Source organism: Cyanistes caeruleus, chromosome 9, assembly GCF_971803275.1.
Source record: "Cyanistes caeruleus chromosome 9, bCyaCae1.hap1.1, whole genome shotgun sequence".
NCBI classification, from domain to species: Eukaryota; Metazoa; Chordata; class Aves; order Passeriformes; family Paridae; genus Cyanistes; species Cyanistes caeruleus.
In genome coordinates, this window is record NC_141709.1 from 2,193,884 (window position 1) to 2,209,333 (window position 15,450).

The following is a 15,450-nucleotide window of genomic DNA, read 5'->3' on the forward strand; positions in this document are numbered from 1 at the left end:
GCCATCCCCTGAGGTACCCAGGGAAGCTGCAGTGCAGCTCTGAAGATGCTGCCAGGAGCCTGTCCTTGCTGCCAAACTCTGAGGTGCATTCCTGCCCCAGCCAAGGCTCCAGAGAAGCCACCAGGTCTGTGAGCAAAGGAGTCACTTAAGAGGTGCTGCACCACAGGGGGCATTGCTGTTTGTCCCAAAGCGATTAGAGAGCTGAGAGTGGCTGTCAGCACTTCCACTGCCTTGACAAGGTGGGGCCCAACCCTGTGAGCAGATGTAGAGCAGTAATCCCCAGGTTTCCTGAGGGGACGCAGAGATTAGCCCGGAACGCCCTGCTCTGAATCCCTGCAGGAGCTGTTTTGAGAGCTAAAGCACCACACGGATCCCCTGGCCTGCCCTTGCTGTTGTCCTCTACATGCATGGCCTGTGTGGAGCATCCTCTGGAGAGAGCTGCTTATCCAGCATGGCTCCCAGCCTGCTGCCCAGAACAGTCCAGCTTCTCCTCTCCTGACCAGAGCTGTTTTTCCCTGGGATCTTACAGGGGCTTTATTGCCAGGAAAGAGACTATAAAATTATCCCTCCTCTTTCTCCAAGTCTTGTGACTTCTAGAGGCAAAGCTCTTCTAGTGAGATCACATTTGGGTGGGATTTATCCTCTACTTCTCCCATATATCCCAGACAAAGACTCTCTGAAGGGGCTCTCCTTCCTTGCAGTGACTCTCAAGTTACATCTATCCTTGTAATTAATGTTAGTCCAGGACACAGGCAAAAACCCAGCCTGAGCTCATCCAGGTTGCTTGATTCTTCATCCCCTCCTGGCACAGCTTTTCCTGCCTCAGGATATGATTTCCCAGTTATGATGGCATGGTGCATCCAGGCCTGGAGGAGCTTCAGGAAATCATTTTATTTGTAGTGGATGTGTCTCTGCCAGTGCCTAGGAACACAGCTCTTGTTTGCTATCTGTGTAGTTCCCTTGCTGCCAGCAATGGCCATGGGAATGCCGGCTGCCAGGCAGTCCTTTAGTCACTCCATTGTGTCACTCCTCCCTGTGCACTGCTCAGCAGCCACTGATGGGCCACAGGATCTTTGCTGCAGGGACTTTTCTGATTTCCTGTTGTTCCCCTTCCCTGAAATTCCTCATCTCTCCCCGGGCCCACGGCATTGTTCAGAACTCTGCCTTGCATCTTGTTTTGGTGCTGTGACCTATGGAAGCTGTGAAGGTGACATTAACTGGGAGGCACACATGTCCTTTCATGGCTCTGTGTGCTTGCTGCTTGGCAAGAGGATGGGGTTTGTGGCGTAACTTAACAAATTCCTGATGAACCCAGCTACCCAGCGTAGCTTTTTCACTTCTGCAGCCTGACAGATGTGGAGTTAAAAACAAAATTTCACTGCTCAGTCGGGCAGTGTTTGATTTGGGCTGGGTGACACCAAATGGTTGATTTTTCTGTGGGCTTTGGTGACACGGACAGTGAGTTTGTGCCTGCTGTTTTCATAAGCAATAAGCCACCAAACTAGCACTCATTTACCAGGGCCTGGCTGAAGCTGCCTTCCAAAACTCCAGTTTTTAAGGACTGGGCTGGAGCCAGCATTTGGCCAGTATTTCTCTTGTGAAGATAAGTCAGTGCTGCAAGCTCTGGAGGCTGCACATCCTTGCAGCTCCTTGCGTGCTGTGCCGAGGCCTGGCAGAGGGGCCTCTGGAGCAGCAGCTCCCGCAGGAGTTGGTGTCGTGATCCAGTCGCTGTAACCTGCTCTGGGAGCTGTCAGAGGATATTAGGGCCAGGAGGCCAGACTGTAAAACACAGTGTCTGTGCAATCCAACATTCTTGGGCCTCTGTGAGTCTGGTTTCTGTCCTGAGTCTTGCTGCTGTTTGGATTCCTCTGGTTCTCGCAGGGGGCTGGCTCCTTTCCCTTGGCTTGAGCTCTTGTTTGGTGAGGGGTCTTCAGTCCACAGACCCAGAGGAGCAAATTGTTGTGACAAGCTCTTGCTCAGGGACAGAGAAGTCCACAGGTTTGCTGCTCCCTGGGAGCCATAACTCACATCAAATGAGAAATACAGCCTGGGCTTGCCCAGCCACAGGCAGGACAGGTTCCTGTTGGTACTGGGCAACAGGAACTTGGTGTAAGGCAGCAGAGCAGGTACCAGAGCCCAGCCTGTCACACCATTTCACAGTCATCCTAAGGAGCTCCCTAGCCTGGTTTATGGCCTCTCTCCTGCACTCCTGTAGGAAGAAACAATCAAAATTGCAGGTTAGATTTGACCAGTGGCATCAAAACCTGCTGGATGGATTTTGTTACTCACTGGCACTATTAAACCTCACTTTGAAGGGATGCAGACTTGGCCAACACAGTTCAGCTGTGGCTCCACAGAAAGAAATCTGCAGCCTAGAAAGTGTTTCCACAGATGATGATGATGATGGCCAGTGCTTTTTCCAGCTCAGGAAAGCTGCTGCCAAGAACAGGACAGCGTGCAAAAAGCACAAATGCCTCCAAAGCAAGGCAGCAGCAGATGCCCCTGGGCAGCTGCCAGCAGGTTTTCTACCTGCCTTCCTGCTTCAGGGAAGGACATTCCCTGAAAAGCCCAACAGTTGCTTTGACTTTCAGCCTGGGCCAAGTGGGACCTTCATCAACTTCTCGCCTCGCCAGCTGCCAGGAAAGCAGAGATGGCAGGTGTGAAATTGCAGGTGACTTGCTCGCTTCTGGCACTCCAGCGCTGTCATTTTTGGCTTTTGACAGCCTCTGAGCGGGCAGGATGAGGGAATCACACTGAATTCATGCCTTCTGGAGCAGGCCTTGGGCCATGGAGCACTCGGGTGGAAGGAAAAGGGTTAAAGGGGAGCTGGGAAATACTTTGTTCAGGGCTCATTCCATAGGATGATTTCTGGAAAGGAGGGGCTGCAATCAGGCAGGATGTATTCACTTCAGGATCTTGGGAAATCGAGCTCAGCCCGGCCCAAACCAAGGGGAAAATGCAGCACAACTCACACAGCACGAAAAGGTGATGTCCCTGCTTTACCTCCTCTCGTGTCAGTGCAAACAATCCAGATAACATGAAAATCAAACATGCTGGAATGCTGTCATTACAGGAACAACCAAGATATCCCGTGGGGAAACGATACAGTTTGAGCAGAAAGACAGTGGGGGTTGTCCTGGAAAGTTCTATCCTTAGACAGAGGGAAAGGGACCCCTTCAGTCCTGGCTGTGTTTCTGCTGAAGGCAGCAGAGGAAAGCTCTGCAGGTAAGTCAGGAACTGCTGGGTCACTGCCAGAGCATGGAGAAGATCTCTGTTCCTTCACAGCAGATCACTTTTGATCAGTGCAACCCCTGGAAACAGCCAGATGCAGCAGAGGTTCTCCTATTCTGACTTCTAATCCCTGCCTTTCCTACAACTGTGTTTAAAATCTGCATTTTTAAAATTTACCAGGTGTACAAAGTAGCTTGTAAAGTAACTGCAACTACTTACAAGTGTTGTGGAAGTCACACAACTGCTGAAAATAAATCAGACACAGATCCCCATTTTCTCCAGACTGCCATTTGCCCAGTTTGGCTGCATTAAATCCAGAAGTGGTTTCTTTAGTTGCAGACAAAAGTGTTTCAAATGCTGCCAGACAAAGTTAATAACACACACACACACACTCATGCACACACTCTCACAATGATCAGTCAAAGCTTTTGTTTTGTCACTTCTGCATCCTGTTTCTTTGCTCACAAAGTGCACATTTGGGTTCTCAGCCCATTAAATGGGCTCACAACATCCCTCCCTGCCTCCTAAGTGGGAGAAAGTCTTGCAGGTCAGCCTTTCTGTGACAGAAATAGGTGATGGGGACTCCACAAACTTTAAAAGCGCTTTGTTCATGTTCCTGCATGAGCAGGGGAAATGGAGATAGTTGCAAAGAGCAGGTACTCTATTTCCATGAAGCTCTAGAAAGTGATTTTACCTTAGAGCGTTGCACTGTGCAAGGATAAATCATCTGCAGGAGTTTTAGGGACATGGGCTCCCCCGGATTTTTCAATGAGCAAAATTATTAACTCTGATTGAAATTAACACAGATTTCTCCTTGAGCTTACACCTGAGGAAAGAAATTGCCAGGGGAACCTAGAAAATAGGATTTGAAGAACCCTGAGAAGTTGTCTACTACAAACCTCTGTCTCAGACTGGGTTATTCTGCAGGTGGAAGCTGGTGCTGTGCACCCTGGGCAATAAGCAGGGGCTCTCTGACAGGAATCTGGTGTGTCCTGATTTAGGGCAATTTTTGGGAGGAAACCTCTGAATGGGGTGTCCCTCTAGAAAAGCAAATTCAAGCTGCCCCTCTGCCAACTGGTTTGGGAAAAGATTTAATTGGGGAAAAGTGGAAAAAAATGGTTTTTCTGCAGTGGCACCCCTTGTCTGAAAGGATGTTCCAAGCAACCCCAGGGGTTTGGGTGCCAACTCCCACTAAACCACATCCCAAAGTGCCACATCTACACGTTCTGTAAATACCTCCAGGGATGGTGGCAGGATGATGCAGGAGTGCTTAGAGGAGAGCTCTAGGACCTTCCCAGGAAGAGCAGAGGACCAGGGGAATGACATGTCCTATTCTCACCCCTCTGCCTTCTCTTTCTGCTGCTCGATGGGAGGCCAGCCAGGACTTTGCTGTGATCTGGGACAGCCATCCTTCTGTTCCCGTGTCTCCAGTGGGAAAACCTAAGCCTTCAGGTTGTTTGGATGCTGTGGGAACAGGTGCAATAGGGGACCTCAAAAACAACAGATCAGAAAACATATGGGCCTGCCCCAGCCTTTAATTAACCTAATTGATGGAGCTTCCACGAAGGTCTGCATGTCTTCCTTGTGTGGTTTCCAGGGCAGGCAAGCACCATTCCCTGTGACAGAGAGCAGACACAGAAATGCCCTCAGCAGCCCCTTCCATCCCACAAGGGAGGGAATGCTCCATAAACCCAACCCAAGGGTGCAGGTTCTGCACAGCTCACCCCTCCAATGAGGTGCTCTGGGCTTCTCTGGAGAGAGAGTGGGGGCGAGGAATGGGTTTGGGAAGCTCACAAGGGTTATCACAGCCCGGAGCTGTGGCTTTTCTGCCTGCCCTGTGTTGGAGGAGGTGGCTGGCTGATTGCTGCTGCAGGGCACTGAGTCACTTGGGCTGCAGGTGGGCTGATGAATGTATTGAGCCAGCTCACCTGCGTGTTCCATGGCACAGCGAAACCACTGGGTGTTTATAGAAAGAAGGTGGTGCAAAAAGAACACAAAATGCTACACAGCTGGGCTGTAGCACTTTCTTCATGACTTCAGAGCTAGGGAAAGGGTAGTCAAGAATCTTTACTAACCTCTCTTGTTGCTCAGACAACAGTGAGGTTTTTCTCACTTCATAGTCACCCCTCCTCACTGAAAGTATTTGGAGAACAAAGTCATTCCCAGTTTGGTTAAACATTTGTCTTTCCGTGGCACTGAGTTGTAAATAAAGCTGTTGTCCTAAAAATGCTAAAGATAGCTAAGTTTCCTGAGGTTCAAAGATATCCTCTAACAACAATCCCTGTGTTGTGCTGCAAACTGAAAAGTGGAATTGGCTGTCCAGATGTCTGGTAGCGAGCAGCCCAGCCAGCCAGCCAGCTCTTTGCAAGGGAGCAGCTATTCCCACTGATGTGTTTCACTCCAGCAGAGCCTCAATCCTCCCTGAAACTCGAGGGCTGGAGATGTGAAGCACAGCAGAAGGAGCTGCCTTGAGAGGCGCAGAGACGCCAGTGAGAGAGAGGAGAGCGAGCGCCGTGTCTGATGCGGGCGCATCTTGTCTGGCCAGCCAAGCCAAATGTTTATCACCTTTGGATTCACCATGCTGCCCAAAAAAGCAAATCAGACGTGTAGTAGTGTTGGCAATCTCTGTAGGAACCTCCTGTCTGCCAGATTCTCTCTCCCCGCCCTCCCAGCAGGTGCCAGCTGGGTTTTTTGCTTTCTTTCATCCTATGATTGTGTTTCGTCAAAGCAAGCCCAGTCAGGGGACACAGAGCCTAAGGGCTTACTAAAATTAGGCCTGATCTTTAGTCCTGTTTGCAAGTTGTTTCTAGGCATGGCCATGCCTGACACACAAACTGGCAAAAACTCAGGGTTTGCAAGTCCTAAGTGCAGCTATGTTTGTGTCACTGTTTGCAGAGTCCTTTGGAGCAGCTGCGCGCCTGCCAGGACAGAGCGGCGGCGCACGGGATCAGAGAGCCCCCGTGAAACAGATCCCAACAGAGAAGCAGCCTCCACTATCCAACTACCTGACACAGGAGGATGCAATTTGGACACACTCACACCACGCTGACACAGCCCTCACAGTGCTGGTGTCACACGTGTTCACCCCGGGGATCTCCGGCTCTTCTGCGAGAACAACCCATGATCAAGATGTTAAGTCCCAATTAAGTTAATGGGGCTTAAACAAATCTTTCAAGTTGAATGTAGGGGTTTGTGTTTTTAGTGGATCTGGATCTTGCTGAAGCTTCCCTTCCCCCCTCATCCCACAGAGCTACTTAAATAACAGTGTTTACTAAAGAGGAATTATGAACAGCAGTTCAAACCCCAAAGTTTGTACAAATCCCAAACCTGTACAAAATACCTTCAAAGAGGTGATGAATAAACAACAGAGGCAAGGAGGGAGAGTAGAAAGTGTGGTTTGTGCCTGTTTTTACACTTAGAGTGGTTCTTGAATGAAGAGGATGAGGATGTCGGGTGTCTGGTTTGGCTGATTGCCAAACATGCCATGGGAAATCAGTGCTGACAGGGATGTCCAGGACAGGGATGGAACACTCTTTTAAGGATGTCCTTGAGAGAGCTGAAGGGATTCAAGCTCCAAATAAATAAAAAGAAGTGATTCTCCATTCTTTATTCAGCTGTCCTGGAGACTGATGTCCCAGAAGCTCCCTCTGAGTTCCAGGGAGAGGCAGGGGAAATCTTGGTACAGCCCTAAAACAGGCTGCTCCCAGGCTGTTTGAAGCTTTCCAGGCCAAACCCAACCCCTTAAATTTCACCTGAAAACAAATGGACAATCAGATCTGCTGAACACCCTTCCAGGAAGCTTTGCAAGGCAGCCTTTTGTTATGACTCTGACCATAAAGGTCTACAACCTCTCATTTGATGAACAGACAACAGCGTTTTTTTTTCCTTCCTAACAAGGTTTCCTTAGAAATGAATCCACAGCTGAATCCTGAGCCTGCCTGGCGTATTCTGGGGGACATCTGGTGTAAATTCTTCATTATTAGATTACATTAGTTGCAGCAATAATCATTCACATGGGATTATTACATCCAAGCTTGTCTCATTGCCTTTATCCTTTCACACATTGTCTTTCCTGGTTCCCCTTCAAAGGGCTGTTGTGAGCCTGTGTCGGAGCAAGAAATTAACTTGTTAGTAATTTATGCATCATTTCCTCCAGCCAGCCACATGTATTTAGGGCGAGATCAATAAAATATAATAAGGAAGCGGGTGGGTATTGTCACCACGGGGCTGAAATAATTCCTTTGGTATCGCTGTAAATCCTTCCCTCACACACGAAAACCCACAGTCCTGTCCGTCATTACTTTGTTTGGCTGGACTGTACCAACAGGACGTGGATTCAGCTCTTTTGTGTGCTTGGAGAGCTCATGTCCTGCCACTTCTGCTCTCAGCCACACCAAGTGCCTCAAGTGGAGATTTAAGGTTTGGAGAGAGCCGCGTTTCGCAGCCTTTCTTTTGGCTCCTGTCGTGTAATTAAAGCTCTGCCATATCACACTGGAGATTCATTTCTGGAGTGGCTCCATGCTCTGGCAGCTGCTGGAATGTATTAGGTCTGAGAAAGGGAAAGGGATGGGAAGAGGGATCTGAGCACCACAGCTCAGGGCTCAGAAAATCTCGCTGTTTGTGGGCACTGGGGAGGCAAGCCCGAGTGGGAATGAAGGGTCACTGGCTGGTTCGAGGGGATCTGGAATCTCTGACTGGTGATCTGACTGCTGGGCAGCCCTTCCTGGGTTAAAACAAAATAAATAAAGAAAAGAAAGTGTTTGGATCCATCTTACCCACAGCAGTGCAAGGACATAAGACCGATTGTGGCTGATGGAGCACGCTGGAATGCTATGGCTCCTAAAGAGGAGTCTCTTTTCTCACCTCCTGGCTTCAATCCAGGCTACCCTGAAGGGTTTCAGCTCCATGAGAACTTGAATTTGAGGAATTTGTTGCAGTTTCAGATTAAGAATCTCCTGAAAATGCAAACAAAACCAAAGCAGCGCCCTTGCTAGCTCTGCATGCCTGGACTCCCTGTGGCTGCTTTTCCTGCAGGAGATGTCCCAGCACTTGGCACTGATGTGGAAGGGGCTGTGTGGCCCATCTTGGCTTTGGCAGTGCTCTGGCCACTGATCTCAGCCGTGCAGGGGCTCCAGATCCTCAAAGTCTCTGGAGGGCAATGTCTGGAGACCGCTCTGCGCTTTGGGACCCGCGTGAGATTTGTTGCTGTAAAGGTGGAGAAATCTAGCAGAGGGAGGTGGTCAAAACCCCCTTGCAGGTCTGACAGGCACCCCAGAGGAATTTTTGGTGGAGTTGTGCTGGGCTGGGCAGCACACAGTGTACAGGATGGGGCAGTGGAGGCAAAGCAATCTTGCCCTTCACAACCCCGGCGGTGTTGACACAGCCTGAAGGGGAGCGCAGAGGAGATGAGATACCAAGATTATCAGTTCAGACAGGGGAGAGGAATGTTGTTTGCCTGCAGCTCTTCTCCATCAGGACTGGCAAAATCCAAACACGAAGATGTCTTTGCGTGGTTAGGGAATGTAACAGAGATAAGCCGGCACAGGAACAAAGCCAGGGGCTTCAACTTCAGCACCAGAAGAACCGGTCACAGCACAGGCTGGTTGTTTTCTGCAAGCCTCCTGGAGACAAGGGTCTGTCCAGGTCACCTGCAAGAGCCAGGGACACTGCCCAGGAATGTGTACAGAACATTGCTGCCTTCACACCTGCTCCCATTGCCCTCAGACAGCTTCGGTGAGGCAAAACCAGCAGTGCTTGGTCCCCATGGGACGCCAGTGGCGATGTGGCTGACACTGCCACCTTCTTGATGCTTGTTACCAGATAGAGCTGGTGCAGATGAGAAAAAACAATCAACTGGCAGAGAGGAGGAGGAGGAAAGCAGAACCCGAGACAGATGCTCAGACCGTATGGATGGCAGCTGTTGGCTGGGTTCTGTTCCTTTAGGAGCTGGGCTTAGAAGAGAAGTCTCTTCCAGGAGACACTTTCTCAGCAGAGCTGCTGCAGACTGACTGCTTGGCGTGGCAGGGCCCTTCCCAGGCAGCCCAGCCCTCCCCAGCCCTCCCCCTGGCATTGCAACATCTCCCGCTTTCCAAAGAGACAGGAGCCCGAAGAGCAAACACAGGAAACCCCAGCCCCGGTCAAGGTCTGGGAGGTAAATTTGTAACTTAGGACAGATTGTGAAGATGCTGCTCTGTAATGTGTAAATACTCACTTCTTTCTCCAACAGCCCAGAGCTGCTGAGGGAGCTGATCCCAAACCTCCCTTCATGGTTGAGTCCGCTGAAGAGACAGGACACAGGTTGGAAATGCAGCCGGGCACGCAGGCTCCTTATTCCCTGGAGACGGGATCCTTCCCTCATTTCTGTAAGTCCTGCCCCGAGCCTGGGCTCAGCTGTGGGCTGGGAGGCTGCACAGGACACCCCTGGGAGCTGTGGGGTGTGCCCAGCCTCGTGGGCACGATGCTCCTTTAGCCATCGGTGCCAGCTGAACAGAGCCTTTATGGGATGTGAATTTGGGTGGGAACGTCAATTTATGGGACTTAAATTTCAGGTTTTGGAAAGAAACCCTCGTAACACCAGGCTGTGCTCTCCACTGTGGGAGAGTTCAGACACTGGGAAAAGCTATTTCACAGCAATGGTGGAGGTGTGATGGGACAGATGGGCTCGGGAAGGCTCAGCTCTGTCTTTGAAGGTCTCTGATTTGGGGCAGCAAGATGGGCAAGCTGAGCTTTTGTTCCTCCCTGTTTCTTCCAGGGTCTGTGTTTTCCTTCTGCAGTAGAGGAAAAGTTTCCAGGGTGTGGAGGGGGATGCTGTGTTTATTGATGGCTTATACTAAAGGAGGTCTGGCAGTCAGCTCCTAAAGGATGAAAAAGAACAGGTGGAAGATACCCACAGAGCTAGTCGAGAGTTTTCCATGAGAATAACACTTTTAACAAAGTGATGCTTCACTAAAAACTGAACCTCTCCCTAGATAAATATTGATTTTGTCAAATATATGAAATATGTGTGTATATGTACACAGAGAGAGAGAGAGAATTCCACTGGAAAACTGTCTTAATGACCTAATTAATTTCAGATCCTTTTGAACCTGCTTTGGGTTTTGACCTGATTCAATGTGTTTCACCACCTCTGCTACATATGAGCTTTTTGCAATATGCATGTATCAATATTCTGACCAAAAGGAATATCTTTACTTGCCTTTATATATTTCCAAGTCACATGAAATATAAACCAGCTACCTCTCTTGCTGCTTTATTGGTAAATACGTCACATATCCATATCAATATCAAGTTTAATTAGCATCAGCAGGCACGTTATTGGCCTGATTCCTATATATCAGTGGGCACAACACTGTAACCGATCCAGTCAAGATGCAAAGTAACCTTTGCACCTGTTCTGAACTCTCTGAATCAAAACCAACCTGTGTTGGGCAGATGTGTAAGTAAAGAGAGAGAGAAAATGATCTTCTTGTCCCTGAGCTCTAAAGAACTGTCAGCCTGCTCTCACCCCTCAGGATGAAGGAAGGCTGCACAAGATCCCTGCTCAGTTTCAGGCTTAGACCCCAGACTCTGTTGTCTGGAAGTGATCCACAGAGGATTTGCCAGCAGCTGCAGCCAGCAGAGCCCAGAGATGGAGCCTAGCATGTGCTGCCCAAACTTGCAGGTACTCACAGGCTGGCCCCTTCCGCTCTGCATCTGTCAATTAAGTGAGCATCCTTCCCATCCTGACTTTTCCCAGCTGACCTTTTTAAGCTCAGTTGCAGGTTCTGCCCGATCTTCCCCACTGACAGCTCTGAAGATTCATTCTGAACGCTGCAGAGGCAGCTGGTTTAGGGGAGAGAGGTCTGCAACCTTTCCTGGGCCTGCCTTCCCCTTCCTCACGCACACCCGAAAACACTCGCGGGGAGCTGGGAGATGCTGCCTTTGCCTGCTCCCCTTCAGACAGCCAGCTGGGAGCTGGCTTTTGCATGAGGAAGAAATGTCTGTGTGAAGTCAGGGAGCTGGGAAATCACAGGTGACTGGAACAACAGGGGCAACTCCTGCTGCAACTTTCGTGGAACTCCAGCGACCTCCGAGGGAGAAAACTTTTCCTGCTCCTTGCAGTGGAGACAGAACATTAAAAGCACTTCAATTAGCTAATGAGAAGGTTACTCCCAGGCCAAACCTAGAGTGTTGTAGCAGGCATCACTGCAGTGACAGCAGTGGAGGAAAGGGTGGGAAGTGTGTTTGTTGCAGATACTTTCTGCTTCACCTGAAGTCCCAAGGACTTTTTTACCCACAGGATGAGGCTAGAGCGGGGTTTGGAATTAGATTTCTCTCACCTGGCTGTGATGCCAGTTTCTTTCCTTGCTCCTGCTGCAGCAGCTTGGCTGGGGTGATTCAGAAGCTGAAAAAGCCTTCACCATGTGCCTGGTGTGATGCCTGGCTCTGTAACATCCTGCTGCCCAGGAGGCACTGCCCTGCTGGGCTGCCCTTGGGAGGGACAGGAGCTGTCTGCACCAGGTTCCTCTGTGCCCTCTCCTGTGTCCAAGGGGCAGTGCAGCAGCTCTGAAGGACCAGGATGCCAATTCCTGCTCTGTCCTTGATGTCAGTGGTTGCTGAGCACAGCTCTCTCCTCAGATGAGCCCTTCTGCCCTGGGGGGATTTTGCAAGGCTCTTTTCTTGGTATATTTTTTTTTTAATGGGAAGTCTTTGATACAGTTCTTGTAGAAATCACTCTCACCTTGGCCTGACTCTTCTGAGCTTTCTCCAGAAACATGGCTGGATCCTGAGCAACACCTTCTGGGGCCAGGTTTTGCATGGTCCATCACCTGCCTGTGAGGGGTGATGGCTGTATTTTGGGGAGGCCAGGCTGCCTCCACTCCCAGCTGGCAGAAGTGCTGCGCTGTCAGGACTTTTACAAGGGCTTTATCTGTATTTTTTGTTACAGCTTGTATTACTCTGGTTATGTATGTATTTGTTGCTAGAGGAAAGCCTCTGTTTTCAGTGTTTGGAGGAAGAAAAGCATTACTCTGCAAACCCTGTAGGAGAAGCTGAGTTCAGAGACTGAGACAGACTCAGGGGTGGATTCTTCAGCCGTTGGCACCAGCCCTGCTGGGCTTGAGGGCACAAAGCCGAAGTGCACAAGGAATCTCAGTCTCCTTCTAAAAACAAACCAAATCTGAGCTCTGCCATCCCTCAGCACCCTGGGGAGTACATGGTGTGTTTGCTGCAAACCCAGAGCAGATGAAGCTGCCTGGGGATTTGGGCTGTTTTGAGGTTCAGGCTCACTCCTTCCCCCTTGGGTTCCATTTCTTCGGGATCCCCAGTGGAAAGGAAGGCATGGGAGCAAAGATGTCTTGTCTGGGTGCTGAGAGATGTGCTTGATGGTCCTTTGAATAGGAGCCAGCAGGGTTACAGGAGACTACGGTGCTGTTTTGGGAGGAAGGCTGCCTCGATGCTCGGCCGGCCCTGGGGGGCAGCGAAGGGGTTAAAGCTCAGCCGTTCTGCCCAATCAGTCTGGCTCGCCTGTAATAACCAATTAACAAAGTGTAATTGTGCAAATCCATATGTGGCAGTAATTACCGGAGAGATTAATGGATTCCTTCCTTTCTAAGCGGACCCCACCGCAGCTTGCCAGCGTCCCCCCGCCACCTGAAAGGCTTTGGAGAGGGGGGAAAAACGGGAGCTGCTCTTCCCTGGACACTCTGTGGTGAAGCCAAGCGGACAGGGAGGCCCTGTGGGGACTGCCCCGTGCTTGTTTAAATAACCCTTTTCATCTCCCTGCTTTCCTTACGTACAGCTCGCTGCTCCCTGGCTTGGGCCCGGCCTCTTGAGGACAGTTCGTGCCCAGCCTGTGGGGGCCTGGGCTGCCATGTCCCTGCCCTCCCCATTGTCCATTCATTCCCTGCTCCCTGTTCCCCTGTTTAGCCCTAATTGCTGCAGAATATCGCGTCTGTTTTTGCCCTCTTCTTTTGTAGCTTTGTTATTTTAGCTGCAATGGCTAATCCAGCAAACTGTTAAAGGCATACACGAGGCGAGGAGGGGACAGGCCTGCAGGCCAGGATATGGGGTTGCATTTGGGGGATGGCAGCCAGCAGGCAGCCTGGGCCCGACACATGCTCTAGGGTGGCTTTTCTTAAGGGTATGTGACCAGAGAAGCCAAGAGTGACCCAGGAGCATGTGAAGATTCCCCGCTCCTAATGCTCTGGGTGGTGAAACAAGGCACTGAGTGCTGCTCAGGGGACAGGCCTGCAGGCCAGGATATGGGGTTGCATTTGGGGGATGGCAGCCAGCAGGCAGCCTGGGCCCGACACATGCTCTAGGGTGGCTTTTCTTAAGGGTATGTGACCAGAGAAGCCAAGAGTGACCCAGGAGCATGTGAAGATTCCCCGCTCCTAATGCTCTGGGTGGTGAAACAAGGCACTGAGTGCTGCTCAGGGGACAGGCCTGCAGGCCAGGATATGGGGTTGCATTTGGGGGATGGCAGCCAGCAGGCAGCCTGGGCCCGACACATGCTCTAGGGTGGCTTTTCTTAAGGTTATGTGACCAGAGAAGCCAAGAGTGACCCTGGAGCATGTGAAGATCCCCCCCTCCTAATGCTCTGGGTGGTGAAACAGGGCACTGAGTGCTGCTCAGGGGACAGGCCTGCAGGCCAGGATATGGGGCTGCATTTGGGGGATGGCAGCCAGCAGGCAGCCTGGGCCCGACACATGCTCTAGGGTGGCTTTTCTTAGGGATGTATGACCAGAGAAGCCAAGAGTGACCCAGGAGCATGTGAAGATTCCCCCCTCCTAATGCTCTGGGTGGTGAAACAAGGCACTGAGTGCTGCTCAGGGAGGTGGGGGAACATTTGTGGACCACCTGGGCAGCACAGGCTCCTCCACAGCTGCGCCAGCACCTTTGCGATGCAAAGCACCTTGTCCCACCCTGGTTAGACTTGACCCCACCATCACACAGGTCTGAGCGCTGCTGACCCACAGCGAGATGGGATGAGCACAGCCCCGTTCCCCAAGCTCCCAGCCCCGTTCCCCATGCTCCCTGGCCCTGACAGGGATCTCGTGCCGAGCCTCAGCCCGTGGGGAGGGCTGATGTGCTGGCTGGGGAGCATCCGTCACCGGCCGCACGCACAGGGCCGCGCTTGCCCCGGGGGTGGCTGTGGCTGCTCAGCAGGGGATGGGGCAGGGGGCTTCAGTGGGATGGCAGGGAGTGGTCACATCACATCTCACGTCAAGCATCCTGCCTGCCTTCCTCTCCGGGCTGAAAAAGAGATGCTGGGGTTTGAACTTGGTGCTGTGAATTTATTTGTTTGTTTGCTCTCTGTGTATAGGCTGGGATTTGGACTTGGGGTAGCTCAGAGCTGTGTGGGCCGGGTGAGAGCTGGTCCTGGATGTTAAAAGCACTCAGACAGAGCCAGGCCAAAGGTCCATCCATCTTGAAAATGATGGATGCATCCAGGGAAGATAAGAGCAGAGTGTGTCCTTCCTCCAGCAGGTACCTACCCTGAGCTGCTCAGCATCTCCAAGCACTGATAACCTTGTGGGTCCAGGACAGGCTGCCCCCAAATCTGCAATGATATCTGTACAGATATCCCTGCAGAGCACCTCTGGCTGTCCTCTGGCAGCCCTGGCCCCAGTCACTGCCACACAGATGGATGTAAATGACATTTTTCTAACTGCTGACTTGTTGCAAAGGCCAGGAATGTGGCTGCTCCGAGGGAGTTGCTGTGCAAGGTGCTCATCAGAGACACAAGCAAGGCTCTTCTCCAAGGAGGGTTACAGATGATGGGGGAGGTTCTGGGAGATTCCTTCCTGAAGGCGATTGGAATGCACAGAAAGGAGTAAATTCCTAGAGGAGTGGGAGAAGTGAAGAACACCGACAGAGATTCTGCTTTTGCGTCTCCTTGCTTGGGGTTCTGGGAGCCTACACAGATTGCTTGGTTTCCATCCAGGAAAAGGCACCAGGGCTGCTCTTTGCCGTTCCAAATGGGATTGTTTTGGTTGTCAGAGAGGTGTGGAGTCAGCTGAGGCCCTTGATTCTTTTAGCTCTGCCATTTCACCTGACCAGGGGTTCACCAATACTCCTCTTCCCTTGCTGCTGGGTCATCCTAGGCTGGAGGTTATGTGTGCCAAAGCATGGCCTGTAAATGTGTTTCCTGGGTCTGCCCTTGTGGGATCTTTCCTTTCTGGAAAGCTCCCCACAGGGCACAGATGCCTGGGGGGATCCAGGGAAATACTTGGGGCA

At 51.2% G+C, this 15,450-nt stretch overlaps 1 long non-coding RNA gene across 1 annotated transcript; it reads right to left on the reverse strand.

Moving 5' to 3' along the window:
• Positions 1-6,823: 6,823 nt before the first annotated feature.
• LOC147651436 (uncharacterized) lies at positions 6,824-13,116 on the reverse strand. Its single transcript, XR_015273944.1, has 2 exons — positions 13,008-13,116; positions 6,824-12,735 (listed from the first exon to the last, which is right to left on the reverse strand). It is a non-coding gene; the product is annotated as an uncharacterized LOC147651436 (long non-coding RNA).
• Positions 13,117-15,450: the final 2,334 nt, after the last annotated feature.